The following is a 12,231-nucleotide window of genomic DNA, read 5'->3' on the forward strand; positions in this document are numbered from 1 at the left end:
CTCACACTGCATGTGAGCCTCCTGCCCTACCCCAGACTGGAGAGGGAGGAAGTGCTCCCATTGGGCTGCTGGAAGAGGGATAGGCGCTGGGAGAAATGTCCTCAGGCACATGGAGATGGGAAGGGGAGCCACCCCTTGCGGCACTTGTGCCAAAGGTTTGCCAAGATGGCCCTATACCATACCATACCTCAGCCCTCCTGGCAGCCCAGGCAGTTTTAACTTAGAACCAAGAGTCAGCTTTAGTGACCAGATGGAGCTTGAAGGTGGTAAGGAAAGTTGAAGAGGAAGCCTTCACCATCCTATTTCTCCATGCAGCAATTCTGTCAGCTAGATATTCTTTTATTAAAAAAATTATATTTAGGGGGCAGCTGGGTAGCTCAGTGGATTGAGAACCAGGCCTAGAGACGGAAGGTCCTAGGTTCAAATCCGGCCTCAGCCACTTCCTAGCTGTGTGACCCTGGGCAAGTCACTTGACCCTCATTGCCTAGCCCTTACCACTCTTCTGCCTTGGAGCCAATACACAGTATTGACTCCAAGACAGAAGGTAAGGGTTTAAAAAAAAATTTATATTTAATTAATTAATTTAGAATATTTTTTCTATGGTTAAAAGATTCATGTTCTTTCCCTCCTCCTCCCATAGCTGACATGTAATTCCACTGGATTTTACAGGTGTCATTGATTAAGACCTATTTCCATATTATTGATATTTGCACTAGAGTGATTGTTTAGTCTACATCCCAAATCATATCCCCATCGACCCATGTGGTCAAGTAGTTGTTTTTCTTCTGTGTTTCTACTCCCACAGTTCTTCCTCTAGATGTGGATAGTGTTCTTTCTCATGAGTCCCTCAGAATTGTCCTGGGTCACTGCATTGCTGCTAGTAGAGAAGTCTATTACATTCAATAGTGCCACAATGTATCAGTCTCTGTGTACAATGTTCTCCTGGTTCTGCTCCTTTCGCTTTGCATCACTTCCTGGAGGCTGTTCCAGTCCCCATGGAATTCCTCTACTTTATTATTCCTTTGAGCACAATAGTATTCCATCACCAACATATACCACAATTTGTTCAGTCATTCCCCAATTGAAGGGCATCCCCTCATTTTCCAATTTTTGGCCACCACAAAGAGTGCAGCTATGAATATTGTTGTACAATTCTTTTTCCTTATTATCTCTTTGGGGAGCTATGGCTGGATCAAAGGGCAGACAGTCTTTTAGTGCCCTTTGGGCATAGTTTCAAATTGCCCTCCAGAATGGTTGGATCAATTCACAACTCCACCAGCAATGTGTTAATGGCCGACTTTGCCACATCCCCTCCAACATTCGTTACTTTCCTTTGCTGTCATGTTGGCCAATTTGCTAGGTGTGAGGCAATTGCTCAGAGTTGTTTTGATTTGCATCTCTCTGATTATCAGAGATTTGGAATACTTTTTCATGTGCTTATTAATGATTTTGATTTCTTTGACTGAAAATTGCCTCTTTATGTCCTTTGCCCATTTCAGCTAGATATTCTAAGAAAACAGTGCTAGCCAGAATGAGGCAGCTAGGTGGGCACAGTGCATAGAAAGTAAGGCTGGGAGTCAGGCAGACTCTTCTTTGTGAGTTCAGATCTGGCCTCAGACATTGAGTAGCTGTATATCCCCGAGCAAGTCACTTCACCCTGCTTGCCTCAGTTTCCTCATCTGTAAAATGAGCTGTAGAAGGAAGAGGAAAACCACTCCAGTATCTTTGCCAAGAAGATCCCAAATGGGTTCACAAAGAGTCAGATATGACTAAAATGATCAGGAAAAAAACAAAAACCCAAGCCAGAAGGATGCTGCTGAAGGGTTGATATTGGAAGCTGACATTTCTTCTTCTTTATTAATCTGCCAGTAGTTTCTCCAGGGACCAAATCTGCTAAACCTGATTGCTACCCTCCCTCCTCAATTAAGGGAAATGTAGGCTGTTTCTTGGCAAGGGAAAGAGGACTCAACATATGCAAGACAGCTCGGTTGTTTTTAAAATTTGATGGTCATCCTTCAGGCTGCAGTGTATTTGAACAGCCAGCATCAGATCTCTCATCATCCCCATTAACAAGAACAATTCCTGCCAACAACAGTAATTGGGGCATGGAAAACAGGGAGGTCCACGAACATCAATTCTGAATGTCAAGACCTCTCTGTGGTCTGACCTCCTTGCATTGTTTGGAGGCTAATTCAGCCTTGCATATGTCTATTTCCTGATAATTTGTATAAATGGGTGGAAAGCCACTGGGACTGGGTTTTTCCCATCCATCCCCTAGGAAGAGTTACTGTGTGGAAACTTTTCCCACAGGTTTATCTCCCTCATTTTGTTTTTCTTTAATATTAAAATATATTTGAGTTCCTTTCCCACACACAGGCCAAAAATTTACTAGGTTTCAGGGAGAAGTCAGCATGGGTTTTAAAATTTGCCACAGATAAACTACTAAGTTGATCATTCACATATGGTGAATGTCCATTTAATTGCAAAGCTAAATGAGATATCACACTCTTCTTTCTCCCTCCAGGCTCCTCATCCTCAATAACATGGCAAAATACCTAGGCGGTCCTTTTTTACTAGTTTCTCAGTTGTCATGGTTACTCAACCCAGGCAGATGTCTGTTTGCCAGACCTAGAAGTATTTCTTTCTTTTTTCTTTTAAAAAAATAATCTTTACTTTCTGCCTTTGAATCAATACTAAGTAGCAGTTTCAAGGCAGAAGAGCAGTAAGGGCTAGGCAATGGGGGTTAAGGGACTTGTCCAGGGTCACAGAGCTAGGAAGTGTCTGTGACTGCATTTGAACCTAGATCTCCCCTCTATAGGCCTGGCTCTCTATACACTGAGTCACCTAACTGTCCCTGTTTATTAATATTTTCAAAGACACTCGGTTAAGGGTGTTATTACTTCTGTGCTCTAATGGGAAGGAAAAAAAAATTACTTAGCCAACTGTAATTTTACCAAGCTGAGTAGAAGACATGCTTGAGGGGCAGCAGGGCAGCATAGTAGATAGTCAGGAGGTCCTGGGCTCAAATCTGGCATCAGACACTTCCTAGCTCTGTGACCCTGGGGAAGTCACTTAACCTCGACTGCCCAGCCCTTACCACTCTTCTGTCTTAACATTGCAATGAAGACAGAAGATAAGGGTTTTTTATTTTAATTTATTTGTTTTTAAACCCTTTCCTTCTGTCTTAGAATCAATGCTCTGTATTGGTCAAATTTATAGAAGTGTAAGTTGTTCTTCAACTAATCACAAGATATGAATAGGCAGTTCTTAAATGAAATAAAAGCGGTCCATGGTCATATGAAAAAATTCTCTAAATCACTTTTTTTTGTTATGAGAGAATTTTTTTTCAGTTACCATTTTTCATTTACTTAATTATTTAATTAAATTCTTTAATAATTTGTATTCAAAAATTTTAATTAATTAATTAATTTAGAATATTTTCCCATGGTTACAATATTCATGTTCTTTCCCTCCCTTCCTCCCACCCCCCTTCCAATGAGCAGTTCTACTGGGTTTTACATGTGTCATCGATCAAGACCTATTTCCATATTATTGATATTTGCACTAGAGTGATTGTTTAGAGTCTACATCCCCGATCATATCCTCATCAACCCATGTGATCATCAACCCATGTGTCTTTCTTCTGTGTTTCTGCTCCCACAGTTCTTTCTCTGGATGTAGATAGCATTCTTTCTCATGAGTCCCTCAGAATTGTCCTGGGTCACTGCATTGCTGCTAGTAGAGAAGTCTATTACATTCAATAGTGCCACAATGTATCAGTCTCTGTGTACATTGTTCTCCTGGTTCTGCTCCTTTCGCTTTGCATCACTTCCTGGAGGTTGTTCCAGTTTACATGGATTTCCTCCAGTTCATTATTCCTTTAAGCACAATAGTATTCCATCACCAACATATACCACAATTTGCTCAGCCATTCCCCAATTGAAGGGCATCCCCTCATTTTCCAATTTTTTGCCACCACAAAGAGTGCAGCTATGAATATTCTTGTACAAGTCTTTTTCCTTATTATCTCTTTGGGGTACAAACCCAGCGGTGCTATGGCTGGATCAAAGGGCAGACAGTCTTTTATCGCCCTTTGGGCATAGTTCCAAATTGCCCTCCAGAGTGGTTGGATCCATTCACAACTCCACCAGCAATGCATCTAAATCACTCTTGATTAGAGAATTCAAATTAAAACAACTCTGAGATACCACCTCCCACTTATCAGATTGGCTAATATAATTAAAAAAATGATAAATGTTGGAGGGGATGTGGGAAATTCAGGACACAAATGCACTGCTGGTGGAGTTGTAATCTGATCCAACCATTCTACAGAGCAATTTGGATTTATGCCCAAAGGGCTTTAAGCCTGTTCATATGCTTTGATCCAGCAATAAAGCTACTAGTTATATATTCCAAAGAGATTTATAAAAAGCAGGGAGGGAAGGACCTATTTGTACAAAAACATTTATTGCAGCTCTTTTTGTGGTGGCAAAGAATTAAAAATTGAAGGGTTGTTCAAAAATTGGGGTATGATTGAGCAAATTGTGGTATATGATTGTAATGGAATACTATTGACCTATAAGAAATGATGAATAGGATGATTTGAGAAAAACCTGGAAAGACTTATAGAGACATAGACAAAGCAAAATATTCTGGACTTGGTGTCTTGGTTTATAGAACAAACTTCTGCTATCAAGAGACTGAAATTATAATTGTAACAAAGAAAATCTAAGTAGCCCCAGTTTCCTGTGCACTCCACCCAGGTAGTGTTGCCATGGAGATGAAAAATCAAGATGTTATCCCAGAGTTCACTGGCTAGTGATATCTCTGGGATTGTGCTTTTAGAAATTTCCAGAAGAGAACAGCCAGAAACTAGGACTAGTAGGCAAATCAACTGTGGGTTGGACTAGATGGACTCTAATATCTCTTCCAACAATCAAAATTCTTTGATTATACAATTCTGGGAAAGACTGAAACTAGAGAGTATCCAAGTAGACACGTATTGATCAATCTGGTGAGGTGTCCTAAAATTTCATCCATATCTGTTCAACATTTTAAAAAGATGATGGTTGAAGAAATGGATTCAATGATGATTAAATTTGTGGATTAGCCAAGGATGGAAGGGATGGCTCATGGGAAGAATGGAAGAATTGGAGTTTAAAAAACCTCAGTAGGCTTAAATTAAATTAATTTAATTTAATGATAAATGAAATACCCACTACACGACTATTCTAAAAAAAAGAGTTTAGTCACCTGTCATATTGAAGGGATATCTGTGAGAGAAACTCACAGGTCCTGAAAAGAATTGACACCCTTTTGTTTCTCCATCCTTCAATATTTACAATAATTTCTGATGAAAAGTTTCTGCTTCTTTGATCATTGGTGCCTCCCTCCTGTGACATCAGAGGTGGCTCTTTTTGTATCCCCATCACTGAGCACAGGGTCAAGCACATCATAACTCTTAAATGTTTATTGACTGACTGATTAGAAGTTTTCAAAGGCAGGTACTAGCCTTCTTTGTATTTTCCATAGTGCCTAGCAAAATACCTTCTACCCGGCAGGCAATCAGTACATATTGGATTGCTTACTGTAGTAGCCGAATATTCTGAGCCTTGTGGAACACCACATGGAAAACGCATGCATTCTCTGAAACTCATTTTCCTCAGATTTTGCCTTATGGCCTGAGTTCAGAGGGAAGAACAAAAATCCACTGTTCTCCCATTGTAATATTTGCCGGGAACAATACTGAGAGCCCTCGTTGGTGTTGGGACTGATTCTGTCTACACGGCATATTATTTTTACAACCATCCCTTTGGGTTAACAAGATTCAGCTGACCTTCGAGAGAAATAGGTTTTTTTTTTGGTTTGTTTTTAAAAGAGGGCATCTTGTATATTTTGTATATTTCAAAGCGGGGTTTCTATGGGCCACCTGAGCAGCCACCTGGTACTTATGTTGGTATAGAAGGACCACCTCTTAGTACAAGGGAACGCTAGTCTTTACAAAAATAATAAAAATATATCTGTTTCCTCTTCACGAAACCACAAGACTTTGTGAATTCATTAAAAGCCAGGAAACACAGAATAGTGTGGACCCACCCAGGCCAATAGTGCTGAGCTCAGTAAGATCAGAGGCAGAGAAATCAAAGCCCTTGGGTTGGAGGCAGATTTAGCTGCTTAAAGCTAGAGTGGTTTGGGCTATGAATCTGGAATGAATGTTTCTGGATTCTTTTTGGAGTTAACTGCATTATCTAGGTGAGAGCTTTGGTTTTTTTTCTCCCTGTTGGCATAAGATCTTCTTGGTTTCTTTTGAAATCTGGAGGAATCTTTCCAGCCTTTTCAACAACATTTGAGGCGAACCCTTGGGGCTCTGGACAAAATCTAGGGTGTAGCTCAATATTCATCTTGAGGGGCCATTCCCCCAACCTTCTCTCCCCAAATCCAACCCCAAACCCCCTCTCCATTTGGACAATTTCCATCCATTTGGTAATGGATTTGATAGCTCCTCAAGTCTGGAAGGGTCAGCGGTCATTTTATTGTGAATTGTACTTTAAAATTTAAATATTTGTACCAAGTTAGAATTAATTAAATGTGAAGCCCTTAAAGCACGTACAGATGGAAATCCCAGATGGTAGACCCTAAAGAGAAAGAGTGATTTGAAGAAAAAGAGAGATTGTATAGAGATGCTGGGTGGGCACCAAAGCTCAAAGAATAGATAAAAGAGGATTTCTAGTGCTGAGGCAACTAATAGTAACAATAGCAACAACAACGAATGTTCTCTTACTATGTGCCAGCCACTAGGCTAAGCACTTTGAAATTATTATCCCATTTTTGGTCTTCAAAAGAAAGCTGGGAGGTATAAAAGATAAAGAAAATGAGTCAAACAAAGGTTAAATGACTTGCCCATGGCTAGTAGGACTTAACTAAACAGAATACTGGATCTGGGGTTCTATCACAAGCCTTGCCATTAGAGGGTCTTATGCAAATGATTTAATTTCTCTGAAAGTCATTTTCCTTATTTGTAAAATGAAGCGGCATTATGGATAGAGTATTGCTTTGGGAGTCAGAAGACTTGAGTTCAAATCCTAGCTCTGCTACTTCCTAGCTATATGATGTCACTGGATCTCAAGTTCCTCATCTGTAAAATGGGAGGGTAGAGTTGGACTAGATGACCTTTGAAGTTCTTAACTCTTTATCGTATGACAATATTCTTTCCAATTTTAGCATTCTCAATTTATTAACAGAGCAGAACTAAATCAGCTAAGACAAAAGATGGAAGGAAAGGCTATCTTTGAAGAGGTAGAGAGACTTGGTCAGTTAATTTTAAGTGGAATCTAGGGGAAGACGTGATTAAATTGGGGTTCAGAACAGAATTGGAAAGAAGAGGCTCAGAACAAGGAAGGGTTGAAGAATTCAAGGGTTTGAGATAAAGATATATGTCAGCTGACATGGCAATAAAACTCAAAGCAACCCCCTCCTTGGAGACTGATTAATTCATCAATCCTGGCAGGCTGTATTAGGTTATTTACTAAGACTGTACTTTTAATTCACATTACGGCTTATATTTTATACCTTGGGATTTCCTCGTGGTCTTATAAAATAATTGAAATGATTGGCCAAATGCTCACACCTTTAACATTTTAGCAATGATTTTGATAAAAGCATGTTGCATATAAGGTTGGTCATTTAAACAATTCATTCGGACTCAATTAGAAAAAAACTAAAGAATATTCTCAAGAAAGTGATAATGGGAACATGGAGACCTTTAATTCAAGTTTTCACCAAATTGATCAGAATCATAGGTTTGGAGACAGATTTTTGCCATCGTTTAGGAAAAAAGGCATTTAATAAATGGCACAGGGTCAAAGCCAGGATTTGAACCCAAGTCTTCTGGCCCTAAATCTGGCTTTCTGCCATATCAGCATACCAAGCCTTCCTTAGGCTACCAGAATGAGCTGAGTTTAACAGGATAAGATGAATAGAGGAGTTCACATTCAATCTTGGAGGAGGAGTACTTGGGAAAGAGTATGAAGGGGCAGGGAATAGCTCACGCAAATACAAAGGGGAAAGAATAGAAAGTGTTTGAAGGACTGAGTCTAATACAGTTTGGTGGGAGCCTAGAGTATGAGATGGGAATTGAGAGTTAGATTATAGAGGGCCTTGAATGACAGACTAAGGAATTTAGTCTTTATTCAATCGGTGCTGCGGAGTGATTGAAGTGTATTATGACTTTCCTGGGCACTCATTAGGCACTATTTTATATTACAGTTCTCCTCCCACTAGCTTATTTCCTTCAGAATTGTACTCAAGCTGCACTTTCTGTATGAAGCCTCTCCTGATTCCTCCTTTGCTGCTACTACCTTCCTCCCATCAAAAAATGTACTTATATTTATTTTATGTAAACTGGATGATGCCTTTATTGCACACATGTACATATTATATATTGAGAATGGAAGCTCCTCCTGGGTTTGTATCTCCAGCCCCTGGCACAGTGATTGGTAGATAATAGTAAGTAAGCTCCCTGGCAGAAGCAGGGCAGGGGCTGGGTACATGGGGTTGTGTCCAGGGCCACAGCTAGGAAGTGTCTGAGGACAGATCTGAAGTGTAAGAGAGGACACTTAGACTCAGTCTGCCAGAGGAGCAAGACAAGCAGGGGAAGGGCAAGAGGAACAGAGAATTCCAGAGAAAGAAGAGAGAAGAGCTGAGAAGATTCAGGCAGTTGGCTTCACTTCTCTTTGGGAAGCCCTTCAGAAAGGTTGCTCAGAAAGCACCTCTGAGCCCTGGTCATCCTTCTGTGAAGCTAGACCCCCTGAATCCAGTGAAAGACAACAGGAGTGGTCAGGACTTTTGATATAAAGCCGTCCACCTCAAGAAGATTTCCTCTCCATCCCTCCAAGTTCTTGAGCTTCAAATCATAACTAGGACAGTTAGAAGTCAGGACAGCTCTCACGATAGACCCCAGAGGGTCAGGCAGGCAAAGCCTGACATGGAGAGCCATGGGATGTGTGAGGAAAGAGAAAAGATTTCCAATTCCCAATCTGGAGAGAAGGATAGTGAGTTGATAAAGGAGGTATAATTTCCTAGGATCAGTGAGGTCCCAGTTGAGGTTGTGTACCATCAATTTGTAGTGATCCCGTCAGAATGACTAATTTTCTCCATTTTTGTTCTGTAGCACATATATAGGAGTGAAGGAGACAAATGGTGGGAATGATCCAAGGCTGAGGCTTGGTGGGGCACAATCAATGATAGAATAAGGGAATAAGGGACTCAAAAGAAGATTACTGTAGAGTAGAGTCCAATGGGTTCAACAGAGTGTCAAGAGGAATGGAAGGAAATGTAGAATGATGGACTGAAAAAGAGCTGAGGGCCAAGGGGATTGTTATAGATGAAGAACGGGATTTGGGGTTGGTAGAGGGAGAAGTGAAATAACAAATGATTGTGATCAAATAAGAACATTTCAGAGTTCTTAAACTGGAGTTAGTTTTTGGGTGAGGGCAAGAGCAAAGGAATGAACATTTTTGAATGTGACTAAGGTGGGGTGGAGGAGGTTATTGGAAGTGAAGCAACCAGGAAGCTATAGTGTTTGATGGAGCATCAGTATGTATGTTGAAGTCCCTTAGCCTGAGAGCTGGAGTTGTGGAGAAAAGTGAAATTGTGAGCCAAGTAGTGATTGAAAAAGGAAAGGAAGTGACTTGGAGGTGGGTAGAAAATAGCTATGTTCAGTCATTTTCATTCATGTCTGACTCCTCATGACCCCATTTGGGGTTTTACTGGCAAAGATATTGTAGTAGTTTGACATTTCCTTCTCCAGTCCATTTTATGGATGAGAAAACTGAAGTAAACAGAGTTAAGTGACTTGCTCAGGGTCACACAAGTAGTAAGTACTTTAGGCTAAATTTGAACTCAGAAAGGTGAGTTTTTCTGACTCCAGTCAGGCACTCCATCCAATGTGCCATCTAGATGCTCAGACAACAGAGTGATGGGTGTAAGAGGAAAACTCAGACTGTAGGGAGCATGAACTATTCTAAACCTTGCCCCCACCTACTTTGTCCAGGGAGCCAAGGGGGATAAGTGAAAGTACAGCCAGTGCTGAAAAGGTGTACAGGAAATCTGTGTTTTCAAGAGTGAACCAGGTCTCAAGAATAGTCAGAAGATGGGAGGAATGGGAGAGGAAAAGATGTAAGATAAAAATAAGTTTATCTAAGGGACTGACATTCCAGAGGACCCAGTGGAATGAATGGGTGGTGTTTGATTGGGATCCTTGGATATGATTTTATCATAGTCAACTCACTCCCACACCCACTATATAAACTCCTTCAAACTGTCCTAATAATGATAAAGCCCTTAGGGGTTACAAGTATCATCTTCTCATATAGGAATGTAAACAATTTAATCTTACTGAATCCCTTATAATTTGTCTTTCCTATTTTTATCATTTTATCTTTTTCTTAAGTCATGTTTGAAAGTCAAATTTTCTATTCAGCACCAGTCTTTTCATCAGGAATGCTTAAAAGTCCTCAGGATTTTCTTCAGCTTTTTCTTAAGTATTATTTTAATTTTTGTTAGGTAAGTAATTTTTGGTTGTAATTCCAGCTCCTTTACCCTCTAGAATATCATATATCAAGCCCTCTGATGCTTTAATGAAGAAACTGTTAAATCCTTTGTAATCTTGACTGTGCCTCCACAATATTTGAATTTCTTATTTTTAGGTGCTTGTTGTATTTTCTCCTTGATTTGAGAACTCTGGAATTTGTCTATACTATTCCTGGAAGTTTTCATTTTAGGATAACTTTCAAGAGGTGACCTGTGGATTCTTTTAATTTCTATTTTATCCTCTGTATCTAAGTGATTGGGGCAGTTTTTAAAATATAATTTCTTGAAATATAATAGCTAGGGTCTATTTTGATCAAGGTTTTCAGATGGCTCAATAATTCTCAAATTCTCTCAATCTATTTTCTAGGTCAGTTGTTTTTCCAATGGGATGTTTCACATTTTTGCCCAACCTTTCACTCTTTTAATTTTGTTCTACAGTTTCTTAATATCTCATGAAGTCATTAGCTTCCACTTGCCCAATTCTAATTTTTTTCATTGAGCATTTGTATCTGCTTTTCCATTTGGTCAATCCTACTTTTTAATGAGTTCAACTCTTCAGTGAATTTTTGTACATCTTTTTCCCTTTTGGTCAGTTTTGCTCTTTTCTTTTTTTAACTCTTACCTTCCATCTTGGAATCAATACTGTGGTTTGGTTCCAAGGCAGAAGAGTGATAAGGACTAGGCAATGGGGGTCAAGTGATTTGCCCATGGTCACACAGCTAGGAAGTGGCTAAGGCCAGATTTGACCTCCTATCTCTAAGTCTAGCCCTCAATCCACTGAGATACCCAGCTGCCCCTTTAGTTTTGCTTTTTAAGGAGTTTTTCCTCTTCAGAGGATTTTGGTGTCTTGTTCACTATTTTTCCTATTCTGTTTTTTAAGAGGTTATTTTCTTTCGTATTTTTTGTGACTCCTTTACCAAGTTGTTGAACTTTTTTTCCACAATTTTCTTGCATCACTCTCATTTCCTTTCCTAATTTTTCTACTACCTCTCTTGTTTGATTTTTAAAATCCCTTTTGAACTCTTCATGGGATTCTTTTTGAAACTGAGACCAATTTATATTTTTCTTTGAAGCTTTGTTTGCAGCTGCTTTGATTTAATTGTCTTCTTCTGGGTTTGTGTCTTGATCTTCCCATAGTAACAGTCTATGGTCCAGTTATTATTTTATTGTTTGCTCATTTTCCAGTCTAGTTCTTGAATTTTAAATTTATATTAAAGTTGGACTCTGCTTTGGGAATGGAGGGGATACTGTCCCAAACTTCAGGTATTTTGCACTACTGTTTTCAGAGTGAGTTCTGAAGTCCATAAGTTTTTGGTTCTTCCAATGTGGTATGATCTATGGAGAGGTATGATCATTGCTCTTCTGTCCTGTATTCTGCTCTGTGAGTGACAACAAGCATTCTTTTTAGCACTGAAACTGTGACCCAGGTCCTTGGTCCCCTGTTGCTGCTACCTCTGGGATGTTAGTGTTCCTCTTCTCCTTGGAACTGTGATGCAGAACCATGTATGGGCAATGTACCCAATAACAGCAAAGGGTCCCCTGTAAATTTTTTTGGCCAGTTATCCAACCCCCTTCCAATCTATGGATTGAGAATTCTCAAAGTTACTGCTAATTCAATTGCTCCAAAGTTGTTATTTTATT

Source organism: Monodelphis domestica, chromosome 3 (genome assembly GCF_027887165.1).
Source record: "Monodelphis domestica isolate mMonDom1 chromosome 3, mMonDom1.pri, whole genome shotgun sequence".
Lineage (NCBI taxonomy): Eukaryota > Metazoa > Chordata > Mammalia > Didelphimorphia > Didelphidae > Monodelphis > Monodelphis domestica.